This window comes from Oncorhynchus clarkii, chromosome 27, assembly GCF_045791955.1.
Source record: "Oncorhynchus clarkii lewisi isolate Uvic-CL-2024 chromosome 27, UVic_Ocla_1.0, whole genome shotgun sequence".
Classification (NCBI taxonomy): Eukaryota; Metazoa; Chordata; class Actinopteri; order Salmoniformes; family Salmonidae; genus Oncorhynchus; species Oncorhynchus clarkii.
The window spans coordinates 772,558-785,619 of NC_092173.1; positions in this window are offsets into that span (position 1 = coordinate 772,558).

The following is a 13,062-nucleotide window of genomic DNA, read 5'->3' on the forward strand; positions in this document are numbered from 1 at the left end:
TAAAGATATTCTTGGGAAAATTAACAACTCTCTTAAATTCCCACACAACACATTCCCTTTCCAAACATATTCTAGGGATAATTAACAGCTCTCTTAAATTCCAACACGACACATTCCCATTCTAAAGATATTCTAGGGCTATTTAACAGCTCTCTTACATTCCCACACAACACATTCCCTTTCTAAAGATATTCTAGGGATAATTAACAGCTCTCCTACATTCCAACACAACACATTCCCTTTCTAAAGATATTCTAAGGATAATTAACAGCTCTCTTAAATTCCCACACAACACATTCCCTTTCGAAAGATATTCTAGGGTAATTAACAGCTCTCTTAAATTCCAACACAACACATTCCCTTTCGAAAGATATTCTAGGGTAATTAACAGCTATCTTAAATTCCAACACAACACAATCATTTTCTAAAGATATTCAAGGAATAATTAACAGCCCTCTTACATTCCCACAAAACACATTCCCTTTCTAAAGATATTCCAGGGATAATTAAGAGCTCTCTTAAATTCCAACACATCACATTCCCTTTCTAAAGATATTCTAGGGATAATTAACAGCTCTCTTAAATTCCCACACACCACATTCCCTTTCTAAAGATATTCCAGGGATAATCAACAGCTCTCTTAAATTCCAACACAACACATTCCCTTTCGAAAGATATTCTAGGGTAATTAACAGCTATCTTAAATTCCAACACAACACAATCATTTTCTAAAGATATTCAAGGGATAATTAACAGCTCTCTTAAATTCCCACACAACACATTGCTTTTCTTAAGATATTCTAAGGATAATTAACAGCTCTCTAAAATTCCCACACAACACATCCCACATTTAAAGATATTCTAGGGATAATTAACAGCTCTCTTAAATTCCAACACAACACATTCCCTTTCTAAAGATATTCTTGGGATAATTTACAGCTCTCTTAAATTCCCACACAATACATTCCCTTTCTAACGATATTCCAGGGATAATCAACAGCTCTCTTAAATTCCAACACAACCCATTCCCTTTCTAAAGACATTCTAGGGGTAATCAACAGCTCTCTTAAATTCCAACAAGACACATTCCCATTCTAAAGATATTCTAGGGACAATTAACAACTCTCTTAAACTCCCACACAACACATTCCCTTTCTAAAGATATTCTTGGGAAAATTAACAACTCTCTTAAATTCCCACACAACACATTCCCTTTCCAAACATATTCTAGGGATAATTAACAGCTCTCTTAAATTCCAACACGACACATTCCCATTCTAAAGATATTCTAGGGATAATTAACAGCTCTCTTACATTCCCACACAACACATTCCCTTTCTAAAGATATTCTAGGGGTAATTAACAGGTCTCCTACATTCCCACACAACACATTCCCTTTCTAAAGATATTCCAGGGATAATTAACAGCTCTCCTACATTCCAACACAACACATTCCCGTTCTAAAGATATTCCGGGGATAATTAACAGCTATCTTAAATTCCCACACAACACATTCCCTTTCTAAATATATTCTAGGGATAATTAACAGCTCTCCTACATTTCAACAAAACACATTCCCTTTCTAAAGATATTCCAGGGAAAATTAACAGCTCTCTTAAATTCCAACACATCACATTCCCTTTCTAAAGATATTCTAGGGATAATTAACAGCTCTCTTAAATTCCCACACACCACACTCCCTTTCTAAAGATATTCCAGGGATAATCAACAGCTCTCTTAAATTCCCACACAACACATTCCCTTTCTAACGATATTCCAGGGATAATCAACAGCAATCTTAAATTCCAGCACAACACATTCCCTTTCGAAAGATATTCTAGGGTAATTAACAGCTATCTTAAATTCCAACACAACACAATCATTTTCTAAAGATATTCAAGGGATAATTAACAGCTCTCTTACATTCCCACACAACACATTCCCTTTCTAAAGATATTCTAGGGGTAATTAACAGGTATCCTACATTCCCACACAACACATTCCCTTTCTAAAGATATTCCAGGGATAATTAACAGCTCTCTTAAATTCCAACACACCACATTCCCTTTGTGGTATTCTAGGGATAATTAACAGCTCTCTTAAATTCCCACACAACACATTCCCATTCTAAAAATATTCTAGGGATAATTAACAGCTCTCTTAAACTCCCACACAACACATCCCACATTTAAAGATATTCTAGGGATAACTAACAGCTCTCTTAAATTCCAACACAACACATTCCTTTTCTAAAGATATTCTTGGGATAATTAACAGCTCTCTTAAATTCCCACACAATACGTTCCCTTTCGAACGATATTCCAGGGATAATCAACCGCTCTCTTAAATTCCAACACAACACATTCCCTTTCGAAAGATATTCTAGGGATAATTAACAGCTCTCTTAAATTCCAACACAACACATTCCCTTTCTAAAGATATTGTAGGGATAATTAACAGCTCTCTTAAATTCCAACACAACACATTCCCTTTCTAAAAATATGCTAGGGATAATTAAGAGCTCTCTTAAATTCCAACACAACACATTGCTTTTCTAAAGATATTCTAAGGATAATTAACAGCTCTCTTAAATTCCAACACAACACATTCCCTTTCGAAAGATATTCCATGGATAATTAAGAGCTCTCTTAAATTCCAACACAACCCATTGCTTTTCTTAAGATATTCTAAGGATAATTAACAGCTCTCTAAAATTCCCACACAACACATCCCACATTTAAAGATATTCTAGGGATAATTAACAGCTCTCTTAAATTCCAACACAACACATTCCCTTTCTAAAGATATTCTTGGGATAATTTACAGCTCTCTTAAATTCCCACACAAGACATTCCCTTTCTAACGATATTCCAGGGATAATCAACAGCTCTCTTAAATTCCAACACAACCCATTCCCTTTCTAAAGACATTCTAGGGGTAATCAACAGCTCTCTTAAATTCCAACAAGACACATTCCCATTCTAAAGATATTCTAGGGACAATTAACAACTCTCTTAAACTCCCACACAACACATTCCCTTTCTAAAGATATTCTTGGGAAAATTAACAACTCTCTTAAATTCCCACACAACACATTCCCTTTCCAAACATATTCTAGGGATAATTAACAGCTCTCTTAAATTCCAACACGACACATTCCCATTCTAAAGATATTCTAGGGCTATTTAACAGCTCTCTTACATTCCCACACAACACATTCCCTTTCTAAAGATATTCTAGGGATAATTAACAGCTCTCCTACATTCCAACACAACACATTCCCTTTCTAAAGATATTCTAAGGATAATTAACAGCTCTCTTAAATTCCCACACAACACATTCCCTTTCGAAAGATATTCTAGGGTAATTAACAGCTCTCTTAAATTCCAACACAACACATTCCCTTTCGAAAGATATTCTAGGGTAATTAACAGCTATCTTAAATTCCAACACAACACAATCATTTTCTAAAGATATTCAAGGAATAATTAACAGCCCTCTTACATTCCCACACAACACATTCCCTTTCTAAAGATATTCTAGGGATAATTAACAGGTCTCCTACATTCCCACACAACACATTCCCTTTCTAAAGATATTCCAGGGATAATTAACAGCTGTCTTAAATTCCAACACACCACATTCCCTTTCTAAAGATATTCTAGGGATAATTAACAGCTCTCTTAAATTCCCACACAACACATTCCCTTTCTAAAGATATTCTTGGGATAATTTACAGCTCTCTTAAATTCCCACACAATACATTCCCTTTCTAACGATATTCCAGGGATAATCAACAGCTCTCTTAAATTCCAACACAACCCATTCCCTTTCTAAAGACATTCTAGGGGTAATCAACAGCTCTCTTAAATTCCAACAAGACACATTCCCATTCTAAAGATATTCTAGGGACAATTAACAACTCTCTTAAACTCCCACACAACACATTCCCTTTCTAAAGATATTCTTGGGAAAATTAACAACTCTCTTAAATTCCCACACAACACATTCCCTTTCCAAACATATTCTAGGGCTATTTAACAGCTCTCTTACATTCCCACACAACACATTCCCTTTCTAAAGATATTCTAGGGATAATTAACAGCTCTCTTAAATTCCCACACAACACATTCCCTTTCTAAAGATATTCTTGGGAAAATTAACAACTCTCTTAAATTCCCACACAACACATTCCCTTTCGAAAGATATTCTAGGGTAAGTACCAGCTCTCTTAAATTCCAACACAACACATTCCCTTTCTAAAGATATTGTAGGGATAATTAACAGCTCTCTTAAATTCCAACACAACACATTCCCTTTCTAAAGATATTCTTGGGATAATTAACAGCTCTCTTAAATTCCCACATAACACATTCCCTTTCTAACGATATTCCAGGGATAATCAACAGCTATCTTAAATTCCAACACAATACAATCATTTTCTAAAGATATTCAAGGAATAATTAACAGCCCTCTTACATTCCCACACAACACATTCCCTTTCTAAAGATATTCTAGGGATAATTAACAGGTCTCCTACATTCCCACACAACACATTCCCTTTCTAAAGATATTCCAGGGATAATTAACAGCTGTCTTAAATTCCAACACAACACAATCATTTTCTAAAGATATTCAAGGAATAATTAACAGCCCTCTTACATTCCCACACAACACATTCCCTTTCTAAAGATATTCTAGGGATAATTAACAGGTCTCCTACATTCCCACACAACACATTCCCTTTCTAAAGATATTCCAGGGATAATTAACAGCTGTCTTAAATTCCAACACACCACATTCCCTTTCTAAAGATATTCTAGGGATAATTAACAGCTCTCTTAAATTCCCACACAACACATTCCCTTTCTAAAGATATTCTTGGGATAATTTACAGCTCTCTTAAATTCCCACACAATACATTCCCTTTCTAACGATATTCCAGGGATAATCAACAGCTCTCTTAAATTCCAACACAACCCATTCCCTTTCTAAAGACATTCTAGGGGTAATCAACAGCTCTCTTAAATTCCAACAAGACACATTCCCATTCTAAAGATATTCTAGGGACAATTAACAACTCTCTTAAACTCCCACACAACACATTCCCTTTCTAAAGATATTCTTGGGAAAATTAACAACTCTCTTAAATTCCCACACAACACATTCCCTTTCCAAACATATTCTAGGGATAATTAACAGCTCTCTTAAATTCCAACACGACACATTCCCATTCTAAAGATATTCTAGGGCTATTTAACAGCTCTCTTACATTCCCACACAACACATTCCCTTTCTAAAGATATTCTAGGGATAATTAACAGCTCTCCTACATTCCAACACAACACATTCCCTTTCTAAAGATATTCTAAGGATAATTAACAGCTCTCTTAAATTCCCACACAACACCCACACAACACATTCCCTTTCGAAAGATATTCTAGGGTAATTAACAGCTATCTTAAATTCCAACACAACACAATCATTTTCTAAAGATATTCAAGGGATAATTAACAGCTCTCTTAAATTCCCACACAACACATTCCCTTTCTAAAGATATTCTTGGGAAAATTAACAACTCTCTTAAATTCCCACACAACACATTCCCTTTCGAAAGATATTCTAGGGTAATTACCAGCTCTCTTAAATTCCAACATAACACATTCCCTTTCTAAAGATATTGTAGGGATAATTAACAGCTCTCTTAAATTCCAACACATCACATTCCCTTTCTAAAGATATTCTAGGGATAATCAACAGCTCTCTTAAATTCCAAAACAACACATTCCCTTTCGAAAGATATTCTAGGGTAATTAACAGCTATGTTAAATTCCAACACAACACAATCATTTTCTAAAGATATTCAAGGGATAATTAACAGCTCTCTTAAATTCCCACACAACACATTCCCTTTCTAAAGATATTATTGGGAAAATTAACAACTCTCTTAAATTCCCACACAACACATTCCCTTTCGAAAGATATTCTAGGGTAATTACCAGCTCTCTTAAATTCCAACACAACACATTCCCTTTCTAAAGATATTGTAGGGATAATTAACAGCTCTCTTAAATTCCAACACAACACATTCCCTTTCTAAAGATATTCTTGGGATAATTAACAGCTCTCTTAAATTCCCACATAACACATTCCCTTTCTAACGATATTCCAGGGATAATCAACAGCAATCTTAAATTCCAGCACAACACATTCCCTTTCGAAAGATATTCTAGGGTAATTAACAGCTATCTTAAATTCCAACACAACACAATCATTTTCTAAAGATATTCAAGGAATAATTAACAGCCCTCTTACATTCCCACACAACACATTCCCTTTCTAAAGATATTCTATGGATAATTAACAGGTCTCCTACATTCCCACACAACACATTCCCTTTCTAAAGATATTCCAGGGATAATTAACAGCTGTCTTAAATTCCAACACACCACATTCCCTTTCTAAAGATATTCTAGGGATAATTAACAGCTCTCTTAAATTCCCACACAACACATTCCCATTCTAAAAATATTCTAGGTATAATTAACAGCTCTCTTAAAATCCCACACAACACATCCCACATTTAAAGATACTCTAGGGATAACTAACAGCTCTCTTAAATTCCAACACAACACATTCCCTTTCTAAAGATATTATTGGGATAATTAACAGCTCTCTTAAATTCCCACAAAATACATTCCCTTTCGAACGATATTCCAGGGATAATCAACAGCTCTCTTAAATTTCCACACAACACATTCCCTTTCTAAAGATATTCTAGGGCTATTTAACAGCTCTCTTACATTCCCACACAACACATTCCCTTTGTAAAGATATTCTAGGGATAATTAACAGCTCTCTTACATTTCAACACAACACATTCCCTTTCTAAAGATATTCTAGGGATAATTAACAGCTCTCTTAAATTCCAACACAACACATTCCCTTTCGAAAGATATTCTAGGGATAATTAACAGCTCTCCTACATTCCAACACAACACATTCCCTTTCTAAAGATATTCTAAGGATAATTAACAGCTCTCTTAAATTCCCACACAACACATTCCCTTTCTAAAGATATTCTAGGGATAATTAACAGCTCTCTTAAATTCCAACACGACACATTCCCATTCTAAAGATATTCTAGGGCTATTTAACAGCTCTCTTACATTCCCACACAACACATTCCCTTTCTAAAGATATTCTAGGGGTAATTAACAGGTCTCCTACATTCCCACACAACACATTCCCTTTCTAAAGATATTCCAGGGATAATTAACAGCTCTCCTACATTCCAACACAACACATTCCCGTTCTAAAGATATTCCAGGGATAATTAACAGCTATCTTAAATTCCCACACAACACATTCCCTTTCTAAATATATTCTAGGGATAATCAACAGCTCTCTTAAATTCCAACACAACACATTCCCGTTCTAAAGATATTCCAGGGATAATTAACAGCTATCTTAAATTCCAACACAACACAATCATTTTCTAAAGATATTCAAGGGATAATTAACAGCTCTCTTAAATTCCCACACAACACATTCCCTTTCTAAAGATATTCTTGGGAAAATTAACAACTCTCTTAAATTCCCACACACCACATTCCCTTTCTAAAGATATTCTAGGGATAATTAACAGCTCTCTTAAATTCCCACACAACACATTCCCATTCTAAAAATATTCTAGGGATAATTAACAGCTCTCTTAAACTCCCACACAACACATCCCACATTTAAAGATATTCTAGGGATAACTAACAGCTCTCTTAAATTCCAACACAACACATTCCCTTTCTAAAGATATTCTTGGGATAATTAACAGCTCTCTTAAATTCCCACACAATACATTCCCTTTCGAACGATATTCCAGGGATAATCAACAGCTCTCTTAAATTCCAACACAACACATTCCCTTTCGAAAGATATTCTAGGGATAATTAACAGCTCTCTTAAATTCCAACACAACACATTCCCTTTCTAAAGATATTGTAGGGATAATTAACAGCTCTCTTAAATTCCAACACAACACATTCCCTTTCTAAAAATATGCTAGGGATAATTAAGAGCTCTCTTAAATTCCAACACAACACATTGCTTTTCTAAAGATATTCTAAGGATAATTAACAGGTCTCTTAAATTCCAACACAACACATTCCCTTTCGAAAGATATTCCATGGATAATTAAGAGCTCTCTTAAATTCCAACACAAGACATTCCCTTTCTAAAGATATTCTTGGGATAATTAACAGCTCTCTTAAATTCCCACATAACACATTCCCTTTCAAAAGATATTCTAGGGTAATTAACAGCTATCTTAAATTCCAACACAACACAATCATTTTCTAAAGATATTCAAGGGTTAATTAACAGCTCTCTTACATTCCCACACAACACATTCCCTTTCTAAAGATATTCTAGGGGTAATTAACAGGTCTCCTACATTCCCACACAACAGATTCCCTTTCTAAAGATATTCCAGGGATAATTAACAGCTGTCTTAAATTCCAACACAACACATTCTCTTTCTAAAGATATTGTAGGGATAATTAACAGCTCTCTTAAATTCCAACACAACACATTCCCTTTCTAAAAATATGCCAGGGATAATTAAGAGCTCTCTTAAATTCCAACACAACACATTGCTTTTCTTAAGATATTCTAAGGATAATTAACAGCTCTCTAAAATTCCCACACAACACATCCCACATTTAAAGATATTCTAGGGATAATTAACAGCTCTCTTAAATTCCAACACAACACATTCCCTTTCTAAAGATATTCTTGGGATAATTAACAGCTCTCTTACATTCCCACACAACACAATCATTTTCTAAAGATATTCAAGGAATAATTAACAGCTCTCTTAAATTCCCACACAACACATTCCCTTTCTAAAGATATTCTAGGGGTAATTAACAGGTCTCCTACATTCCCACACAACACATTCCCTTTCTAAAGATATTCCAGGGATAATTAACAGCTGTCTTAAATTCCAACACACCACATTGCTTTTCTAAAGATATTCTAAGGATAATTAACAGCTCTCTTAAATTCCAACACAACACATTCCATTTCTAAAGATATTCTAGGGATAATTAACAACTCTCTTAAATTCCCACACAACACATTCCCTTTCTAAAGATATTCTTGGGAAAATGAACAACTCTCTTAAATTCCTACACAACACATTCCCTTTCGAAAGATATTATAGGGTAATTACCAGCTCTCTTAAATTCCAACACAACACATTCCCTTTCTAAAGATATTGTAGGGATAATTAACAGCTCTCTTAAATTCCAACACAACACATTCCCTTTCTAAAAATATGCTAGGGATAATTAACAGCTCTCTTAAATTCCCACACAACACATTCCCATTCTAAAAATATTCTAGGCATAATTAACAGCTCTCTTAAATTCCAACACAACACATTCCCTTTCTAAAGATATTCTTGGGATAATTAACAGCTATCTTAAATTCCAACACAACACAATCATTTTCTAAAGATATTCAAGGGATAATTAACAGCTCTCTTACATTCCCACACAACACATTCCCGTTCTAAAGATATTCAAGGGATAATTAACAGCTATCTTAAATTCCCACACAACACATTCCCTTTCTAAATATATTCTAGGGATAATTAACAGCTCTCCTACATTTCAACACATCACATTCCCTTTCTAAAGATATTCTAGGGATAATTAACAGCTCTCTTAAATTCCAACACAACACATTCCCTTTGTAAAGATATTCTAGGGATAACTAACAGCTCTCGTAAGTTCCAACACAACACATTCCCTTTCTAAAGATATTCTAGGGATAATTAACAGCTCTCTTAAAATTCCAACACAACACATTCCCTTTCTAAAGATTTTCTAGGGATAATTAACAGCTCTCTTAAATTCCAACACAACACATTCCCTTTCTAAAGATATTCTAGGGATAATTAACAACTCTCTTAAATTCCCACACAACACATTCCCTTTCTAAAGATATTCTTGGGAAAATTAACAACTCTCTTAAATTCCCACACAACACATTCCCTTTCGAAAGATATTCTAGGGTAATTACCAGCTCTCTTAAATTCCAACACAACCCATTCCCTTTCTAAAGACATTCTAGGGGTAATCAACAGCTCTCTTAAATTCCAACAAGACACATTCCCATTCTAAAGATATTCTAGGGACAATTAACAACTCTCTTAAACTCCCACACAACACATTCCCTTTCTAAAGATATTCTTGGGAAAATTAACAACTCTCTTAAATTCCCACACAACACATTCCCTTTCCAAACATATTCTAGGGATAATTAACAGCTCTCTTAAATTCCAACACGACACATTCCCATTCTAAAGATATTCTAGGGCTATTTAACAGCTCTCTTACATTCCCACACAACACATTCCCTTTCTAAAGATATTCTAGGGGTAATTAACAGGTCTCCTACATTCCCACACAACACATTCCCTTTCTAAAGATATTCCAGGGATAATTAACAGCTGTCTTAAATTCCAACACAACACATTCCCTTTCTAAAGATATTGTAGGGATAATTAACAGCTCTCTTAAATTCCAACACAACACATTCCCTTTCTAAAAATATGCCAGGGATAATTAAGAGCTCTCTTAAATTCCAACACAACCCATTGCTTTTCTTAAGATATTCTAAGGATAATTAACAGCTCTCTAAAATTCCCGCACAACACATCCCACATTTAAAGATATTCTAGGGATAATTAACAGCTCTCTTAAATTCCAACACAACACATTCCCTTTCTAAAGATATTCTTGGGATAATTTACAGCTCTCTTAAATTCCCACACAATACATTCCCTTTCTAACGATATTCCAGGGATAATCAACAGCTCTCTTAAATTCCAACACAACCCATTCCCTTTCTAAAGACATTCTAGGGGTAATCAACAGCTCTCTTAAATTCCAACAAGACACATTCCCATTCTAAAGATATTCTAGGGACAATTAACAACTCTCTTAAATTCCCACACAACACATTCCCTTTCCAAACATATTCTAGGGATAATTAACAGCTCTCTTAAATTCCAACACGACACATTCCCATTCTAAAGATATTCTAGGGCTATTTAACAGCTCTCTTACATTCCCACACAACACATTCCCGTTCTAAAGATATTCTAGGGATAATTAACAGCTCTCCTACATTCCAACACAACACATTCCCTTTCTAAAGATATTCTAAGGATAATTAACAGCTCTCTTAAATTCCCACACAACACATTCCCTTTCTAAAGATATTCTTGGGATAATTTACAGCTCTCTTAAATTCCCACACAATACATTCCCTTTCTAACGATATTCCAGGGATAATCAACAGCTCTCTTAAATTCCAACACAACCCATTCCCTTTCTAAAGACATTCTAGGGGTAATCAACAGCTCTCTTAAATTCCAACAAGACACATTCCCATTCTAAAGATATTCTAGGGACAATTAACAACTCTCTTAAACTCCCACACAACAGTTTCCCTTTCTAAAGATATTCTTGGGAAAATTAACAACTCTCTTAAATTCCCACACAACACATTCCCTTTCCAAACATATTCTAGGGATAATTAACAGCTCTCTTAAATTCCAACACGACACATTCCCATTCTAAAGATATTCTAGGGCTATTTAACAGCTCTCTTACATTCCCACACAACACATTCCCTTTCTAAAGATATTCTAGGGATAATTAACAGCTCTCCTACATTCCAACACAACACATTCCCTTTCTAAAGATATTCTAAGGATAATTAACAGCTCTCTTAAATTCCCACACAACACATTCCCTTTCGAAAGATATTCTAGGGTAATTAACAGCTCTCTTAAATTCCAACACAACACATTCCCTTTCTAAAGATATTCTAGGGATAATTAACAGCTCTCCTACATTCCAACACAACACATTCCCTTTCTAAAGATATTCTAAGGATAATTAACAGCTCTCTTAAATTCCCACACAACACATTCCTTTTCTAAAGATATTCTAGGGATAATTAACAGCTCTCTTAAATTCCAACACGACACATTCCCATTCTAAAGATATTCTAGGGCTATTTAACAGCTCTCTTACATTCCCACACAACACATTCCCTTTCTAAAGATATTCTAGGGATAATTAACAGCTCTCCTACATTCCAACACAACACATTCCCTTTCTAAAGATATTCTAAGGATAATTAACAGCTCTCTTAAATTCCCACACAACACATTCCCTTTCGAAAGATATTCTAGGGTAATTAACAGCTCTCTTAAATTCCAACACAACACATTCCCTTTCTAAAGATATTGTAGGGATAATTAACAGCTCTCTTAAATTCCAACACAACACATTGCTTTTCTAAAGATATTCTAAGGATAATTAACAGGTCTCCTACATTCCCACACAACACATTCCCTTTCGAAAGATATTCTAGGGTAATTACCAGCTCTCTTAAATTCCAACACAACACATTCCCTTTCTAAAGATATTCCAGGGATAATTAACAGCTCTCCTACATTCCAACACAACAGATTCCCGTTCTAAAGATATTCCAGGGATAATTAACAGCTATCTTAAATTCCCACACAACACATTCCCTTTCTAAATATATTCTAGGGATAATTCACAGCTCTCCTACATTTCAACAAAACACATTCCCTTTCTAAAGATATTCCAGGGATAATTAACAGCTCTCTTAAATTCCAACACATCACATTCCCTTTCTAAAGATATTCTTGGGAAAATTAACAACTCTCTTAAATTCCCACACAACACATTCCCTTTCGAAAGATATTCTAGGGTAATTACCAGCTCTCTTAAATTCCAACACAACACATTCCCTTTCTAAAGATATTGTAGGGATAATTAACAGCTCTCTTAAATTCCAACACAACACATTCCCTTTCTAAAGATATTCTTGGGATAATTAACAGCTCTCTTAAATTCCCACATAACACATTCCCTTTCTAACAATATTCCAGGGATAATCAACAGCAATCTTAAATTCCAGCACAACACATTCCCTTTCGAAAGATATTCTAGGGTA